Raw genomic sequence first — 19,359 nt, 5'->3', positions numbered from 1 at the left:
CTCCCCCCCCCACACCACCCCTAAACCGTTTGCATTGGATATGATACACTGATATACAGCGTTTTCGTTTTGAGTCGGCGAATCAAGCGAATACGAAAAACAGCGGTTGTTGTACCTGATAGCCCATTGACTACGTTGTGCCTGTGTTTGACGCACTTTCTTTTGCAAAGAACTGCACTGCCGGATAAGTATGCAACACCCTTGAGGACGCCGGCCAGTGTGGCCGAGCGGTTCTAGGCGCTTCAGTCTGGAACCAAGTGACTGCTACGGTCGCAGGTTCGAATCCTGCCTCGAGCATGGATGTGTATGATGTCTTTAGGTTAGCTAGGTTTAAGTAGTTCTAAGTTCTAGGGGACTGATGACCACAGAAGTTAAGTCCCATAGTGCTCAGAGCCATTTGAACCATTTGAACCCTTGAGGACAGTCAAGCGGGGTAGACGCGCGGTCTGTGGCGCCTTGCCACAGTCCAAAGTTCGGATCCTCCTTCGGGTGTGGGTGTGTGTGTTGACCTTAGAATAAGTTAGTTTAAGTGGGATTAAGTAGTGTGTAAGCCCAGGGACCGATGAGCTTAGCAGTCTGGTCCCCTACGAACTTGCCACTAATTTCCAAATTTTCCTTCAGGACTTTACTCAGAGGTACCTGGACATAATACACTATGTCACAAAAAGTATCCGGACACCTGCAGAACGGTACGCTTTCATATTAGGTGCATTGTGCTGCCATCTGCTGACAGATACTCCACATTAGCGACCTCAGTAGTCATTAGACATCGTGAGAGGACAGTATGGGGCGCTCCGCAGAATTCACAGACTTCGAACGTGGTCAGGTGACTGGGTGTTACTTGTGTCATACGTCTGTACCCGAGATTGGCACACTCTTAAACACCCCTAGGTCGACTGTTTCCAATTTGATAGTAAAGTGGAAACGTGAAGGGACACGTACAGCTCAAACACGTACCTGCAGACCTCGTCTGTTGACTGTCAGAGACAGCGACAGTTGAAGAGGGTTCTAATGTGTAATAGGCAGACATCTATCCAGAGCATCAGACAAGAATTACAAACTGCTTCAGGATCCATAGCAACTACTATGACAGTTAGGCGGGAGGCGAGAAAGCTTGGTTGAGCGGCTGCTCATAAGTGACACATCACGATGGTAAACGAGCGTAAACATCGGACAATTGAACAGTGGAAAAATGTTATGTGGAGTGGCGAATTACGGTACACAGTGTGGCTATCCGATGGCAGGATGTGGGTACGGCGAATGGCCGGTCAAAGTCATCTGCCAGCGTGTGTAGTGCCAACAGTATAATTCGGTGGCGGTGCTGTTATGGTGTGGTCGTATTTTTCATCGAGGAGGCTTCCATCCCTCGTTCTTTTGCCTGACACTATCACAGCACAGGCCTAGACTGATGTTTTATGCACCTTCTTGCTTCCCACTGTTGAAGAGAAACTGGGGATGGTGATTGCATCTTCAACCCGATCGAAAACCTGTTCATAATGCACGGCCTATGGTGGAGTGGTTACACGACAATAACATCTCTGTAATGGTCTGGCCTTTGCAGAGTCCTGAACTAATCTCTATAGAACACCTTTGGGATGGTTTGGAAAGCCGACTTCATGCCAGGCCTGACCGACCGACACCAGTACCTCTCCTCAGTGCAGCACTCCATGAAGAGTGGGCTGCCTTTGCCCAAGAAACCTTCCAGCACCTGACTGAATGTATGTGTGCGAAGCTGAAGCTGTCATCAAGGCTAAGGGTGGGCCAACACCATACTGAATTCCAGCATTACCGATGGAGGACGACACGAACTTACAAGTCATTTTCAGCCAGGTGTCCGGATACTTTTGTTGTGCGTACTGAGGGACTGTAGTGTCAGTGGTTCATTTGCAGCGGTTATCGCTCATTAGGTGTGGCTCAGGCAGCTTGTCTGTGTGCACTCTATTTTGAATCTGCAGTCAGTAACTGTGCTGGTGTGCTGAGTTGAGAGATGCATAGTGTGTGTAACTTCCACTGAAGGCCGACTGGCGAGGACGTACTCCTGTTGAACAACTTCAGTAGTTAGGAAGGAGTCGCATTGTGGGTCTGCAGGAAGCTGGACAGTTGTATCGACGCATTGCTGCACATGTTGGTCACAATTTATGGGAGCTATGGTGCCCTATCCTACAGCATCCAAGAACGAAATCCAGGCAAATGTTGTACCTCCTGCGTCATTGGGGACAGTTGGGAAATGTGTGCTTGCAGTGGGATTTACATGACATGTGCCTCTGGCCAGGCTACAGCTGACACCGCAGCACCGCCAAACATGCCTACTCTGGTGTAGCGAAAGAGTTGTATTATTTTGCTACACCATCAAGAGATATTCGTTAAATATTATAATGTATAAACTGACGAATTGTTGATACTACGGATACACATTGAGTGATTATTACCCTTATATATTTTCCTTAAAGAAAAACTTTGCAGATTTATTCTTTCATGACAAGCTTTATGTTTCCTTTTATTGGTATCCAACATTTTAAGGTTCTTAACACTTAAGAACAAGAACATTAGTTAGTTCTATTTTGTGTTTCAACAACCGAGTATATCTCGAAATTTCAAGTTACACCTGGTGATATATAAATTATCTTTTCTATTTATTTATGATATACCCTTCTTTAGTGTGATCACTTGTCCCACTAACTCCTACTCAAACTCTTTTTTATTGTATCATAGTTGAATCACCCTGTTTTTGAGTAAGTACTGCACAACTTACTTTTATTTGTATCTGTGTGTTACCCACCCTCAACTATTTCATAAATGTTGTACAGACCACTTCTGTTGTGAATGGACCCAACCTGTGATATAGCTCAGTCACTCCAGGATCTGCCTAGCCACATAATATCCAAGTCCTCCGAAGTCCACATTCTTTGTAAACTTTATTTTTGTCAGACAGTATTGATCAGCATCTTCAACAAGTTTATTGACCAGGAATGAAGAGGTACTTTTACAGTTTTGTTGAATTTTACTCTGTTCTGATTTCTACATTTTCTTTCTTATGTCTCTGTGTATTCTTTGCCCATCTCACTATCCTTGCCCCACAGTATCAATAATTATTTTCCTTTGCATTTCTCTCACACAATTGTTTTTGATGCGCATCAATAATACTTTCTATTTTAATCCACCAAGTTCTTTTAACATAATTTATGTGGGTCATTTAGTGCATCATTCATTATTTCATTGATATCCTTTATTCCACTCAAAAACATGACTCAACTAAATTGCATCACTTGGGTCCATGTCCTTTGCGTCAAGAGAGTAGGAATCTGTCCCGTTATACAGTTTCATACTTCTTTTTTCTCTTCTGAGGACAGTCCCATTAGTCCGTTGTCATCATACATGAAATCCCAGCTAGTGCAATCCTACTGTTGTAGGCTGTAAATTTTACTATATAGACAGTAAAGAGAAGAGATCATTTGATAGGAACTTTGCAGACAGACAGAGGAAATATAGATTTCGTACTCCTAATGAAGAAGTAAGAAAAGGAAATAGAGAGACAGATATATTAGGATCAAAGAAGATAAGAAGACAGTAAGTAGCCAATAGATGGATTCCCCTACCACTTTCCAAGCCATGGACCTCATCTGCTGGAGGGAGAAATTGTTTGGCATTCCCTACAGAATGGACTTGCCACAGCTCCACCGTAGCAGACACCCCAAAACTTGATCCTAACGAACACCTATGAAATGCAATGGAATAAGGAAGTATATTCACGTAAGTCATCATCAAAAATCATTATAATTTCTGTGGTCAGTCTATTCATCGGTCAAAACTCGATAGAGGTGATATCACTACCCATACTGAGCTCCTCTAAAAAAAATTCACAAATCCATTCATTGTTTTTACCATGTGATGGTAAGTAACCTGCCCCCTTGGTCAGCAATCTTGCTCTAAAAGAATACTTAGCAGCTGATTAAATAACAATTAACAGTATTTGTTTACACACTTTCAGCATAAAGAACAATTGTTGTTGTTACTGTGTGTCTTTCTCATGTTTAATTCAATGGTCTCATATACCACTTTAACATACAAATGTTATGTGATCCCTTTTCTTGATCCACCAAACTGCTTTGGGATGTGGAACATTTAAAACTTCGTAAGGACCACTAAAATGAGGGAAATACTTGGCTGTTTCTTTCTTCAAATTTGAGCTATGGTGTACTTCCTTAACCAGTACCAAGTAATTCACATAAAACTTAGGTGTCATAGCTTTTTCATTATATTTCTTCAGCTGTTTTTCTGCTGCTCATTGTAAATTTTCTTTTACTTCATCATCTAAGTTGTCTCCATGTACATTATTGCCATCATATGGCCTTTTACACAATTTAACAGTGGCTCATCTATGAATTTATCTTGCAGTATTTCGATGGGAGATAAAACAGTAAACAAATGTTGAAGTTCATTAAGTATTACTAGGAACTCTGGTATTGTCTGTGACCTGGTTGTATGTCTGCTTGAACAGTATGTCCTACATAACCTACCAGTTTATTTTATCATATGTTTGCAACGGTTGGATTTTGGGTTACATTTAGATATGGTTATGTGATCTATTTCTCTCAATACTAAGAATTCCTTAAAGTTATAGCTTATTAACTATGGACCATCATTGATTAAAAGGCTGGTTTCCCGACATTGTCAAAATAATCATGCATTGTTTTGGCGTGTTTGATTGACTATAAAGTTACATATTTCGACGAACATTTAACCAGTACATAGACATATGTAACTCCACCTCTACTAGTTGGCAAAGGCCAGTAAAAATTCAATATTGTTAAATCATGCAAATCATTTGGTATAGTCAGATACATTGTATAGACTATGTATGCCCTTATTACATTCTATTATTTTCTGGGAGGCCTGGCAAGTTCGTATCACTTGTGTGACTTTTTTTCTCAACCCCTTAAAATTCATATTTGATATACATTTACAAATTCCAAAATTTCCATATCCATTGTGTATGAATGCCATTAACTGTAATTCAGTACTTTGGGGAATATATAGTTTCTGTAAAGGAATGTTGAATGAGGATGGAAACTGTCAGGATGCGCTGTATTATAACTCGTCTGAGTTTCCCAAGTGATTTATTATTTCCAGCTACAGTGCCCCCATTCCTCTCAGTCTGCATCACCAGATCCTGCAATGCTGAGGACACCACTTTGTTAACTGTGAAACGGCTTGACACGGAAAGGCTGCCTCAGCGACCCATGCAACGCACTGCTGTGTGTCAGCCTTGTACGACCGGAGAGTTGTAACGAAGTCAGGATGCTCCGGCATTCGACTCAATGGTCTCCATCCCTGCCTCAGCGCAGCCCACTGCTTGCTTCTTCCACAACTATTTCCCCACACTGAATTGCTAGCTGAATGACAGGATACAAATCTTTTGAAGTCCCTTCACGCACTTTCCGCAACATATGCACAGGTAGCCCCCTCAAAAATACATCAAGTGCCTTTTGTTCGGCCTCCTGCAACAGAACACCATTCGCTCCATCGCTCTGACCAAACTCGTAAGTGTACTCGTTAATTTCTCTTGTTCTGTCCGAAAATATCCCTACCGTCTCCCCCTGTCTCTTTGTCATTGTACTCAACCTCTCCATAGAGTACTGAGCGCTTTTCTGTTTCTTGTACCACCTACTTAAACTGCTTAAACTGTTCTGGTTTCCTTAAAGCCCAGAACACCTTACCCATTAATTTAATCTTGGCTATATGTAACAACAGTTCATCGGACCAACCATTCATCACAGCTGAAGTTTCCAAGTCCTCCATAAACGAACGCATATCCTCAGATTCCTTGCCAGAAAATGGAATAATCGAACTCGCGACAGCTGGATCGATCTCCTGCTGCAGCACCCTAGGCAAAAACGACTGATCTGATGCAGTTTCCGGCTCACTTCTAGATGTTAATTCACTTCCCAACTTCGTATTGTCCACTGTCAATTGAGCTACATTTTCCAACAAAATCTGTACTGCTTCTGGTTCTGACACACCATGCGTCCCTGACTTTGCCATTGTGTTGCTTTCATTCCCATCTGCAGATGCATGTAACCAGTGTTCATCTACATCTACATTTATACTCCGCAAGCCACCCAACGGTGTGTGGCGGAGGGCACTTTACGTGCCACTGTCATTATCTCCCTTTCCTGTTCCAGTCGCGTATGGTTCGCGGGAAGAACGACTGTCTGAAAGCCTCTGTGCGCGCTCTAATCTCTCTAATTTTACATTCGTGATCTCCTCGGGAGGTATAAGTAGGGGGAAGCAATATATTCGATACCTCATCCAGAAACGCACCCTCTCGAAACCTGGCGAGCAAGCTACACCGCGATGCAGAGCGCCTCTCTTGCAGAGTCTGCCACTTGAGTTTGTTAAACATCTCCGTAACGCTATCACGGTTACCAAATAACCTTGTGACGAAACGCGCCGCTCTTCTTTGGATCTTCTCTATCTCCTCCGTCAACCCGATCTGGTACGGATCCCACACTGATGAGCAATACTCAAGTATAGGTCGAACGAGTGTTTTGTAAGCCACCTCCTTTGTTGATGGACTACATTTTCTAAGGACTCTCCCAATGAATCTCAACCTGGTACCCGCCTTACCAACAATTAATTTTATATGATCGTTCCACCTCAAATCGTTCCGCACGCATACTCCCAGATATTTTACAGAAGTAACTGCTACCAGTGTTTGTTCCGCTATCATATAATCATACAATAAAGGATCCTTCTTTCTATGTATTCGCAATACATTACATTTGTCTATGTTAAGGGTCAGTTGCCACTCCCTGCACCAAGTGCCTATCCGCTGCAGATCTTCCTGCATTTCGCTACAATTTTCTAATGCTGCAACTTCTCTGTATACTACAGCATCATCCGCGACATGCCCCACCGTCCATGAGAGCTGTCACACTCGAATGCCTTGTAAATATACTGGATACGTGGCTGTGCACCTCTGTCTTGCTAACGCGCCTCTCCGAGTCATGTACTCAGAACACCTGGGTTGGGCCAGTGGGCCCTTTCCGCCTGTAACATACACCATGCAAACCGCTGCGTTTACTCTTTTCAGCCGGTCTATGGCCCTGGGGCCTCCTTTCTACTTCACAACCACTTATAGCATTACTGACCTGTCTGTAACTTGTGCACTCAGAAATATTCCACTGAAGCTAACCTTTTACTATCTTAAACGGTGGTGCCACTACGTTTCCATCCAGAAGTGTTTTGATGTTACCACCAAAATAATACTTGATCCATTATTTTCCATGAATTCCTCTGGAACAAGGGTAAATCTGCCTGTTGACATTGCTGAAATTTCATTCTGAAATACATATCTTCACTAACTTCTTGCTTTACCCTTCTGGCTAGGATACATACTTCACCTTGTGTACAACTTATAGCTAAGAAATTTATAACAAAAGTAACGCCAGGTCCTTTGGTACACCTGATTTTATTCATTTCTAATGGTAACCTAGATAACGCATCTGGTACCTGATCTGGAGATCCTTCAATGTATCTGGTTTCAATATAAAATTGTTGACAAAAAAGGATCCAGCACATTAACCTGTAGTGTAATAATCTACTCTCCATTAAGAAGATAAGTGCCTGATGCGTACAGACTATCCACTTGGATCCCCAAATAATGTTTCTAATTCTTCTATTCTCCATACAGTGGCAAGTAATTCTTTTTCAGTGACTGTGTAATTTAACTCAGCTACTGTTTGGAAAAGATATAGTTGTATGTTCACCAAGTTCTTGTTTCCATTCACCCTGAGCTAACTCTGTGGCTATACCGTATTCTGAGGCATTGGAAGCTAGTTTAAAAGGTTTATTCACCACTGGGAGTTTTAAAATGGGAGCCTTAACCAATGCATGATTATATCCTGGAAAGCTCTGGCTGCATCATCTTTCAATACCCAGAAGACACGGTTCATTCATTTCTTGACCTTGTCTATACTTTCTATAAAAGCTGGTTGAACATAGAAATGAATGTAGCTGTTTTATGTTTCTTGGTTCTGAACACTCCTTGATTGCTCTAATTCTTTTAGGGTCATGTTTAATACTGTTCACTCTTAGAAGAAGACCTAGGAACTTTAGCTCTTCTCTACCGAAATGTGACTTACATACTTTGATAGTGATACTCTTTCCTCAAAACTTGTTTGGGGTTTTAATCAAAAACTTACATGTTCTTCCCAATTGCTTGAGTCCAAAAGGATAACCTAAATGTTTACAGAGTATCTGAAGCAACTCTGTCTGTAAACTTTGACCTTGTGCTCTGATAACAACTGATATTGGAATATTCCCTCTAATTGGGAGTACTTGAATCTGGTATAATCTTCCATCATACAAAAATGTAGTATACCTGTATAGTTAAGATTACTCACTTGATTTTATTTGCCAGAAACCAGATGCTGAATCCACTAAAGTAAAATACGTAGCTTTTACAAATTTAGCTAATAACTCATCTCTGGTGACAGGCCTGTCTCTTTCTGTTTCGATGTGTTTATTTAAAATCCTCACATCAAGAACAAGATGGGCACAGCCTGTACTTTTCTTTACGACTAGTACAGGATTATTATAAGCACTAATTGTTGTTGATGTTGTTGTTGTTGTTGTTGTGGGTTTCAGTCCAGAGACTTGGCCATAAGATGGGTAGTATGACACTTCCTGAAACGTCGCGAGATATCAACGCTACCACCTGGCTGGAGACCCAAGAAACCTTCATCAATCCAGAGACTGATGTTCATCTTATATCGTCCTTTGAAGACATTGTCCATTATGCTCAACTGCTCTTCCAGGTCCTTTGCTGTCTGTGACAGAATTACAGTGTCTTCGGCAAACCTCAGAGTTATTATTTTTTCTCCATGGATTTTAATTCCTTCTCCAAATTTGTCTTTTGTTTCCTTTACTGCTTGCTCAATATAGAGATTGAATAAGATCAGGGGTAGGCTACAACCCTGTCTCACTCCCTTCTCAATCACTCTTTCCCTTTTGTACCCCTCGATTCTTGTAACTGCCATTTGGTTTCTGTACAAATAGTAAATAACCTTTTGGTTCCTGTATTTTACCCCTGCCACCTTCAGAATTTGAAAGAGAGTATTCCAGTCAACATTGTCAAAAGCTTTCTCGAAGTCTACAAATGATAGATATGTAGGTTTGCCTTTCCTTATCCTATCTTCTAAGGTACGTCGTAGGGGCAGTAAGCCTTGCGTGTTCCAACATTTCTACGTAATCCAAACTGATCTTCCCTGACGTGAGCTGCTACCAGATTTTCTACTTGTCTGTAAAGAATTTGTGTTAGAGTTTTGCAGCTGAGACTTATTAAACCGGTAGTTCGACAATTTTCACACCTGTCAACAGCTCCTTTCTTTGGTATTGGAATTATTATATTCTTCTTAAAGTCTGAGGGTTTTTGCCTGTCTGATACATCTTGCTAACCAAATGGAATAGAGTTGTCATGGCTGGCTCACCCAGGGCTATCACTAGTTCTAAGGAATGTTTGCCTACTCCTGGGCCTTGTTTCCACTTAGGTCTTCCAGTCCTCTGTCAGACTCTTCATGCAGTATCATATCTCCCATTTCACCTTCATCTATGTCCTCTTCCATTACCATAATTTGTCCTCAAGCATATCCGCCTTGTATAGTCCCTCTGTATACTCCTTCCTACTTTCTGCTTTCCCCTCTTTGCTTAGGGCTGGTTTTCCATTTGAGCTCTTGATATTCATATAGGTGGTTCTCTTTTCTCCAACAGTCTCTCTAAATTTGCTGTAGGTAGCATCTATCTTACCCCTAGTGATATACAAGGTGGTCCATTGATAGTGACCGGTACAAATATCTCACGAAATAAACATCAAACGAAAAAACTACAAAGAACGAAACTCGTCTAGCTTGAAGGGGGAAACCAGATGGCGCTATGGTTGGCCCGCTAGATGGCGCCTCCATAGGTCAAACGGATACCAACTGCGTTCTTTTAAATAGGAATCCCCATTTTTATTACGTATTCGTGTAGTACGATAAGCAATATGATTGCTTTAGTTGGACCACTTTTTTCGCTTTCTGATAGATGGCGCTGTAATGTCACAAACGCATAAGTACGTGGTATCACGTAACATTCCGCCAGTGCTTACGGTATTTGCTTCGTGATACATTACCAGTGTTAAAATGGACCGTTTACCAATTGCGGAAAAGGTCGATATCGTGTTGATGTATGGCAGTTGTGATCAAAATGCCCAAGGGGCGTGTGCTATGTATGCTGCTCGGTATCCTGGACGACATCATCCAAGTTTCCGGACCGTTCACCGGATAGTTGTTACGTTATTTAAAGGAACAGGAAGTGTTCAGCCACATGTGAAACGTCAGCAGCGACCTGCAACAAATGATGATGCCCAAGTAGGTGTTTTATAGGCGTTGAGAATGCTTCATCAACATCAATTGCACCCGTACCATATTTCTAGGCACCAGGAATTGCATGGCGACGACTTTGAACATCGTGTGCAGTTCTGCTACGCGACGATTACAGATTTTTTGCACGCATTCTATTTGGCGACGAAGAGTCATTCACCAACAGCGGTAACGTAAACCGGCATAATATGCGCTATTGGGCAACGGAAAATCCACGATGTCTGCGACAAGTGGAACATTAGCGACCTTGGCGGGTTATTTTATGGTGCGGCATTATGGGAGGAAGGATAATTGTCCCCCGTTTTATAGATGGCAATCTAAGTGGTGCAATGTATGCTGATTTCCTACGTAATGTACTACCCATGTTAGTGCTAGATGTTTCACTGAATGACAGAACGGCGATGTATTTCCTACATGACGGATGTCCGGCACATAGCTCGCGTGTGTTTGAAACAGTATTGAATACCATATTTCATGACAGGTGGATTGGTCGTCGGAGCACGTTCGCCGGATCTGACGTCTCTGGATTTCTTTCTGGGGGGAAAGTTGAAGGATATTTGCTATCGTGGTCAACCGGCAACACCTGATAACGTACGCCAGCGCATTGTCAATGCATATGCGAACATTACGGAAGGCGAACTACTCGCTGTTGAGAGGAATGTCGTTACACGTATTTCCAAATGTATTGAGGTTGACGGACATCATTTCGAGGATTTATTGCATTAATGTGATATTTACAGGTAATCACGCTATAACAGCATGCGTTTTCAGAAATGATAAGTTCACAAAGGTACATGTATCACATTGAAACAACCGAAATAAAATGTTCAAACGTACCTACGTTCTGTATTTGAATTTAAAAACCTACCTGTTACCATATGTTTGTGACTATTACAGCGCCATCTATCACAAAGCGAAAAAAGTGGTCCAACTAAAACATTCATATTTCTTTACGTACTACACGAATATGTAATAAAAACATGCAGCTGATATCCCTTTGACCTATGGCAGCGCCATCTAGCGGGCCAACCATAGCGTCATCTGGTTTCCCCCTTCAAGCTAGACGAGTTTCGTTCTTTGTAGTTTTTTCGTTTGACGCTTATTTCGTGAGATATTTGGCCCGGTCACGATCAGTGGACCAACCAGTATCCTTCTACATCCTTACATTTGTCCTCTAGCCATCCCTGATTAGCAATTTTGCACTTCGTGTCGATCTCAATGAGACGTTTTTATTCCTTGTCGTCTGCTTCATTTACTACATTTTTCTATTTTCTTCTTTCATCAGTTAAATTCAGTATCTTTTGTGTTACCCAAGGATTTCTACTGGCCCTCATCTTTTTACCTACTTGATCCTCTGCTACCTTCACCATTTCATCTCTCAAAGCTACCCATTCGTCCTCTATTGTATTTGTTTCCTCTGTTCTTGTGAATCGTTCCCTAATGCTCCCATTGAAACTCTCTACAACCTCATATTCTTTCAGTTTATCCAGGTTCCATCACCTTAAAAATCCTACCTCTTTGCTGTTTCTTCAGTTTTAATCTACAGTTCATAACCACAGCGTGGATATGTAGACAAGGAAAAAAATTTATCGTATTTCCTTGTTAAAAAATAGAGTTCCTCCTCGATTAAAATACACTTTTCCGTGTTTAGTGAGAGTGTATCTTCCCTCGGAATCGTAAAACTTTTCAATCCTTTGAATGGTGAAGTTTTATAAACCGGCGTAGAGCTTCCCACAACTTTAGGAAGCGCACCCCAGAAAAAAATGCGTTGATTTGCAGCAGTATGTACGCTACATATTTTCATATTGCGAAAGTACGTTGTCGAATTCCACCAAACACAGAACGTTAGTTTTCGAAGTATTGAAATCGGGATGCGATGCGCTATTGTAAGCCCATCGTAGCTCAAGTCACGTGATCTTGCCAGCCTATGAGGGCGCATATTCACCGCGTTTACATGGGGCTTCCAAAAGCGGATTTCGTAAACTGATTTCCCAATACTGCTTTTGGATGGTGATGTAAACACTTCAGAATCGACCGTGGAAATCCGCTTCTGGTTACCGATTTTCCAGTTCTGCAATCGAGTTCCACTCCCATGTAAATGCAGCCGGTATAGAAACGTGCTTGCGCTGTCAGGTTCCGACCCATTTTCTAAAAATTTCGGCTAATATTGATTGGCTTTTTGTATAGTCAGTGATAAGTAGAAACATTAGACTGAAGCTGTTTAACACCCGTCGAATTTAAGAGAAATAGCGATGGTGTTGACTAAATCATAGACTGTATCAGCTGTTCTCCAGGCGCCGTAATTAAGTGGGCTAGCAAATCCGCTTCAGACCTTAACATGTAAACATGACAGCGGAAAACGGTTTCTGAAATTCGGTTATCGTCTGTCGGGAGATGTGTCACATGTAAACGTAGTGATTCAGAGCATAGGACAGGTGATGTAGTCAACATCACTGTTAAGTACCGCGAACACACAAATAGGGAAAGTTAATGGTTTAAATTGATTGTCCCGTGTTAGAGAAGCTCTAGACTGTGTACGCCCGTGGTCTAGCAGTAGCGTGCGTTTTGTCTGCCTACAGTGTCTGTGGATCGAGACCAGGTGGCGCCTCTTCTGCCCGAATGCTGAACACGTGAATGTAGTGGAGGCGCAAATTCAATCTGTTTCGATTTCTGAGTCTGAGAGTCATCAGAGGTTGCCGTAAACGTGCAAGAGATCTAGAGCCACTGAGACAGATAGGTACCTACTGCCCAGAATTTCCTCAAGTGATGGAGAATAATTCATACACTCCTGGAAATTGAAATAAGAACACCGTGAATTCATTGTCCCAGGAAGTGGAAACTTTATTGACACATTCCTGGGGTCAGATACATCACATGATCACACTGACAGAACCACAGGCACATAGACACAGGCAACAGAGCATGCACAATGTCGGCACTAGTACAGTGTATATCCACCTTTCGCAGCAATGCAGGCTGCTACTCTCCCATGGAGACGATCGTAGAGATGCTGGATGTAGTCCTGTGGAACGGCTTGCCATGCCATTTCCACCTGGCGCCTCAGTTGGACCAGCGTTCGTGCTGGACGTGCAGACCGCGTGAGACGACGCTTCATCCAGTCCCAAACATGCTCAATGGAGGACAGATCCGGAGATCTTGCTGGCCAGGGTAGTTGACTTACACCTTCTAGAGCACGTTGGGTGGCACGGGATACATGCGGACGTGCATTGTCCTGTTGGAACAGCAAGTTCCCTTGCCGGTCTAGGAATGGTAGAACGATGGGTTCGATGACGGTTTGGATGTACCGTGCACTATTCAGTGTCCCCTCGACGATCACCTGTGGTGTACGGCCAGTGTAGGAGATCGCTCCCCACACCATGATGCCGGGTGTTGGCCCTGTGTGCCTCGGTTGTATGCAGTCCTGATTGTGGCGCTCACCTGCACGGCGCCAAACACGCATACGACCATCATTGGCACCAAGGCAGAAGCGACTCTCATCGCTGAAGACGACACGTCTCCATTCGTCCCTCCATTCACGCCTGTCACGATGTTGGGGCGTGAGCGGAAGACGGCCTAACGGTGTGCGGGACCGTAGCCCAGCTTCATGGAGACGGTTGCGAATGGTCCTCGCCGATACCCCAGGAGCAACAGTGTCCCTAATTTGCTGGGAAGTGGCGGTGCGGTCCCCTACGGCACTGCGTAGGATCCTACGGTCTTGGCGTGCATCCGTGCGTCGCTGCGGTCCGGTCCCAGGTCGACGGGCACGTGCACCTTCCGCCGACCACTGGCGACAACATCGATGTACTGTGGAGACCTCACGCCCCACGTGTTGAGCAATTCGGCGGTACGTCCACCCGGCCTCACGCATGCCCACTATACGCACTCGCTCAAAGTCCGTCAACTGCACATACGGTTCACGTCCACGCTGTCGCGGCATGCTACCAGTGTTAAAGACTGCGATGGAGCTCCGTATGCCACGGCAAACTGGCTGACACTGACGGCGGCGGTGCACAAATGCTGCGCAGCTAGCGCCATTCGACGGCCAACACCGCGGTTCCTGGTGTGTCCGCTGTGCCGTGCGTGTGATCATTGCTTGTACAGCCCTCTCGCAGTGTCCGGAGCAAGTATGGTGGGTCTGACACACCAGTGTCAATGTGTTCTTTTTTCCATTTCCAGGAGTGTATAAGGTGTGTTACATTTTTCTACATCTCACTACTATCTCCATCTACGTAAACACTCCGCAGGCCACCGTATGATGCGTGGTGAAGGGTACCCTGTAGCACTACTTGTCATTTCCTTTCTTACTCCACTCGCAAACAGAGCGAGGGAAAAACGACGGTTCTCAAAATTTTCTCATTAGTGTGTTTCTCGAAAAGAAAGTCGCCCAGACATTGAAATGCCTTGACTGTGTCAAGCCGGACGATAGTAATACTGTATCAGAATATTGCCGATTTGAACTTCCTACTCATCCGCATTTACTTAAATTTTTCGACATTGGGGGCTAGCTGTCATTCATCACACCAACTGGAAATTTGTCTTAGTCGTCTTGTAGCTTCCTGCAGTTACTCAACTTCGACATTTCTACCCTACACCACGGCGTCATCAGCATCAAACACAGATTGCTGCCCACCCAGTCAGCCAAATCTTTTGTGTAAACAGAGAACAAGACAAGTGTATTCTATCGACGTGGGAGTTTTGTGGGTATGGTAGAGGGTCATAATGTATCAAACTACCGCTTCTGGAAAACCAACGTTTCGGCCACGGTTGCAACGGCCTTCCTCTGTGTTTACTGGTCAGTAGACGCAGACGATGACGGCTGCAACCGTGGCCGAAACGTTCGTTTTTCTCCAGCAGCAGTAGGTTGATACATTATGATGCAGTACATTACCCAGAAAACTTTTATGTCGACTGACTCTGGCCGCGGAAGCCTACGAAATTGTATGTGTATTCTAGTTTTTGTAGTTTTTGACTTGAAAGATAACAGGAAAAAAATCATCGTGGACTGGAGGTACTACGCTAGGACAAGCTTTCAGCATGTAGAGCCATGTTCAGTTGTGAAAATAATACCGGTGAATGATGAAACAGTTTCGAGATTTCACGACCAAATGGCTGTGGGTAGTTACTGTTACCAGTAGGTATATCCATTGCGTGTCTTGCTTTGTTCAGACTCTTACAGAACTGATAAGTTTACGGTAGGGCAGTGTGCCGTCGATTTGCGGAGTTCATTTTTTTCGCGAGTGACGATGGGAAGGGTGAAGGGAAGGGGACGGAGCTGAACTCCTGTGCCTATCGTTGTGTGAGTGATGGATTCCATTATAGGGGAGATTCAAAAGATATCGCAAAAATTGAAGGCGCTCGTGCAGGAGTCGAAACGCAACGGCTTTAGGGTAGCATCTGACAACCTAGAAAGCAACACTGAACCAGGAAGAGCGTTGGAAGGTCAGGAACAACAACGACAGTCGATGCACACGCGTCTTAAGTTCAACAAAGGTAATGCACTATTTATTCAGTAGCGTTAAACACTACGGAAGGTGTGGTGTCACCGCCAGACACCACAGTTGCTGGGTGGTAGCCTTTAAATCGGCCGCGGTCCGTTAGTATACGTCGGACCCGCGTGTCGCCACTATCAGTGACTGCAGACCGAGCGCCGCCACACGGCAGGTCTAGAGAGACTTCCTAGCACTCGCCCCAGTTGGACAACCGACTTTGCTAGCGATGGTTCGCTGACAAAACACGCTCTCATTTTCCGAGACGATAGTTAGCATAGCCTTCAGCTACGTCATTTGCTACGACCTAGCAAGGCGCCATTACCAGTTAGTATAGATACTGAGTCATGTACAGTCAACAGCGGCGCTCATCATTAATGGATTAAAGTTAAGTATTCCACCAGCTACGTCCGTTTTTCTACAGTCTAATTTCCTTGTCCTGTTCCAGACCTCACGCCAGCCTGCGTGAGCTAAAACGCGTGCCTTTCGGCTTCCTCTCATACCCGGTGTTGGCTCTCCTGCCAACCCACAACAGAAGGTGTTTCTAATGGCGAACTCCGTATTCAGTATAGGAATAACGTCTCTGTAGAAAATTCTGCTTCACTCTGCCAAGGATAGAAGGCAACGAACTAACCTCTTCAGATGCTGTGCTTTGTCTAATCCCCAATTTTAACATCTTCAGTGCTGTACAAAATTGTTGAGTAAAGAACACATTTGATAAACCTAAGAAGCGTGTGCATTCATTGGCCTGGTGCTCGTAACACTCGAAAGCTTTCACTGCCTCATATTTACTTCCGACACAAGTTCACGTTTTTATGTTGTTGTATTTCGACTTCTCTATCAGCTCCTTCATTTATGCACAGTTCTTTGAGTTGCTCTGTGTACCGTAATCCTACTTCCAAATTTCCTGCATACTCTTATTAAGTTTAGGAAAAATTTGATGAAAACGTCTGCTATATACTGCCACTCTATGGAATGGTTCCATCTTGTCTCTGCTGTTCCTTCTGCTCTGCAGATCTGACATGCCTACATGAAACATAACATTCGTTTAGAAACCTGTTCGAAAAACACGCGGCACATGAATATAGCGCTATTATTTGAACTGTGCATTAAGAAGTGAATGAGCAGAAGTGAAAGGATACGGGAATGCATCACAAGAGCTGTTGCGCTACAGGTCGTGGAGAGAAGAAAAAGAGAAATAATCTCGGTTCTTTCTTTATGTTCCCACAGACACTGCTTTTAAGAGTGTGTAACACACAGAACAGGTGATTACTGAGTCGAGTGAAGTGAGAGCCAGGCACAGCGCACGGCGGTGACAGAGGCACGCGGGCACTCACCAGACGCGTCCCGCGGCGCAGCAGCCAGCGCAGTGGCGGTCGGCCGCTGCTGCCGCCTCTCTCACTCCCGCCCTGGCCGCGGCTGGGCCGACGAGCTGCCCCCCCTCTGCCGCAGCCCTCCCGCATCCCCCCCCCCCAACCACTCTCTCGTCGGGCGTTTGAGCAACACCTCACGCCACAGACGCTAAGGCCACACTGGTGATTACTGCGATTGTTCTCCTGCGCGTTGTAAACTCGCGGTCTCTGCCGATTCGACTCTGTGATGGCCACAAACGTGCCCAACACGAGCTGTTCTTTCCATCTCAGTGACTTTCAGTCATCTCCTCTGAGATACGTATGCCTGGCAGATCATTTATCACAGGAGAAATCATGCACACACTATACTACAACTTCATAGCGTGTAAAGAAAACTCTGTCACAAATCTTAATACTCAGTGCTGCGTCGGATCCTTAGGTATGTGCCAGCAAAGTAATGAAAAAGGGCCTACTTTGTTGAGCAACGCTATGCATTATGAGGAACCTTAAGAGACAGAATGAATGGTTTTTTTTTGTGATATGTTACAATACAGCATCACCGGTCTATTGCGGTCTAACTGTGTTGGTGAGGCAGTAAATTTATTCACAGGGCAGTGACTGAGGCACTGTAATTCACTTTGGAGGTGTGGCGGTGGGACTTGTAGTCCCGTACCACCCTCTGACGGTGACAGTACTACATGAGTCAGGCAGAAAAATGTAGCCTAACGTGGGCAGGTATGATTGGAAAGTATTGGACGTAGGATGGGGGCTAGTCCCGCCAAATGATGCGTCCGTGGTGGGCGTGCCAGACCTATCGTTAGCCATGGTCGGAATCCGATTCCTCTAGGATGGTTAGGGGAACCGGATGTCGATGCCAGCGGCGTGGAAGTGTGGTCCCAACGTGGCGTAACCCATGGACAGTGTCCCGCAAGGCATCCACTTTCTCATAGAGCCGCCGCGCGTTGTTGCGTATGGTCGTCTTTAGGGGGACGATATCCGCTTCCTCGTGGAGAGTGACAATTCTCGTGAGTGGCGGGGCGTGCAGACTCCACCTGAGCACCTTGTTCTGTAGGCGCTGCAATGTCCGCATCCTGGTGACACTAATCGTGGCCCATGCAGCAGATCCATACGTGAGGACAGGCAGGATAACTGATCAGTAAATGCGGAGCTTGGTATGCAGGTTAAGTTCCCTACTGCAAAAGATCGGGTACAAAGCCCTGGTTAGCTTTTGCCCCTTGTTGTTGACATACTCCGCATGACAGTGGAAGAGCAACTTGTGGTCCATCTGGACCCCGAGATAGGTGGTTGTCGGGGACCAGGGCACCTGCGCGGCTGCAATCGAGATATTGCGGCGGAGGACTGGGGGCCGTTTCGTGAAGTAAACTGCCGTAGTTTTGGCGGCGTTGAGAGCTATTTTGTTTGTCCGGCACCAGGTGATAGTGGCGTCCACCTGTCGCTGGAGGCGGGCGACGACGGCGTCAGTAATGCGGCCAGTGGTGTATAGTGCTGTGTCGTCAGCGTATTGTGTAAGGTGGCACTCGGGGATGACCGGCATATCATTCACATAGATATTAAGAAGGATGGGAGATAGCACCGATCCTTGCGGAGTGTCTGCCGACAATTGGCAAATGCCAGAACGCATTCCCCGTTGAGCCACTAGGAAGGTCCTGCCACGGAGGAAGTCATCAACGATCTTCACATAAATATCCGGTTTAGGGGTCTGTGTCAGCATCTTGTATACGAGGTTGTTTTGCCAGATTTTGTCATAAACGTTTTGCAAGTTCAGAAAAACGGCAGCTGCTGGAGAAACTGTCAGTTATAAATAACCTGAATTATCACTTTCGCCTGCGAGAGAATAATAAATAACAGCGTTGGTTTATTAGCGTTCCGTGAATTTTAACATACTTGTAGATTTCGTGACTTTACTAATGATTTCTCTTCCTGCTAGTAGGTTTGACTTCGGAAGGATGTATTTTCAGATCAGGTGTACTTCCATTCTTAAAAAAAAAAGAACGACAGCGGCTACTACTGCGAGATATCAGAAAATATTGAGTTGTATCAGTGCACACTCTTGTAAGAAACTGAACTTATATTGCAGTA

At 44.5% G+C, this 19,359-nt stretch overlaps 1 protein-coding gene across 1 annotated transcript in view; it reads right to left on the bottom strand.

Annotated features, from left to right (window-relative positions):
• The window catches only part of LOC126108562 (GA-binding protein subunit beta-1-like), a 165,471-nt gene extending 148,166 nt beyond the window's left edge, over positions 1-17,305 (bottom strand). The window contains exon 1 of the mRNA XM_049913848.1: positions 17,245-17,305. The gene's annotated coding sequence lies outside the window, so the exon portion shown is untranslated. The remainder of the gene's footprint in view (positions 1-17,244) is intronic.
• Between the last annotated feature and the right edge of the window lie 2,054 nt (positions 17,306-19,359).

The sequence above is a fragment of the Schistocerca cancellata genome, chromosome 11, assembly GCF_023864275.1.
Source record: "Schistocerca cancellata isolate TAMUIC-IGC-003103 chromosome 11, iqSchCanc2.1, whole genome shotgun sequence".
Lineage (NCBI taxonomy): Eukaryota > Metazoa > Arthropoda > Insecta > Orthoptera > Acrididae > Schistocerca > Schistocerca cancellata.
Note: the sequence above shows the minus strand (reverse complement) of the source record. Positions and strands in the feature narration are given on the sequence as shown.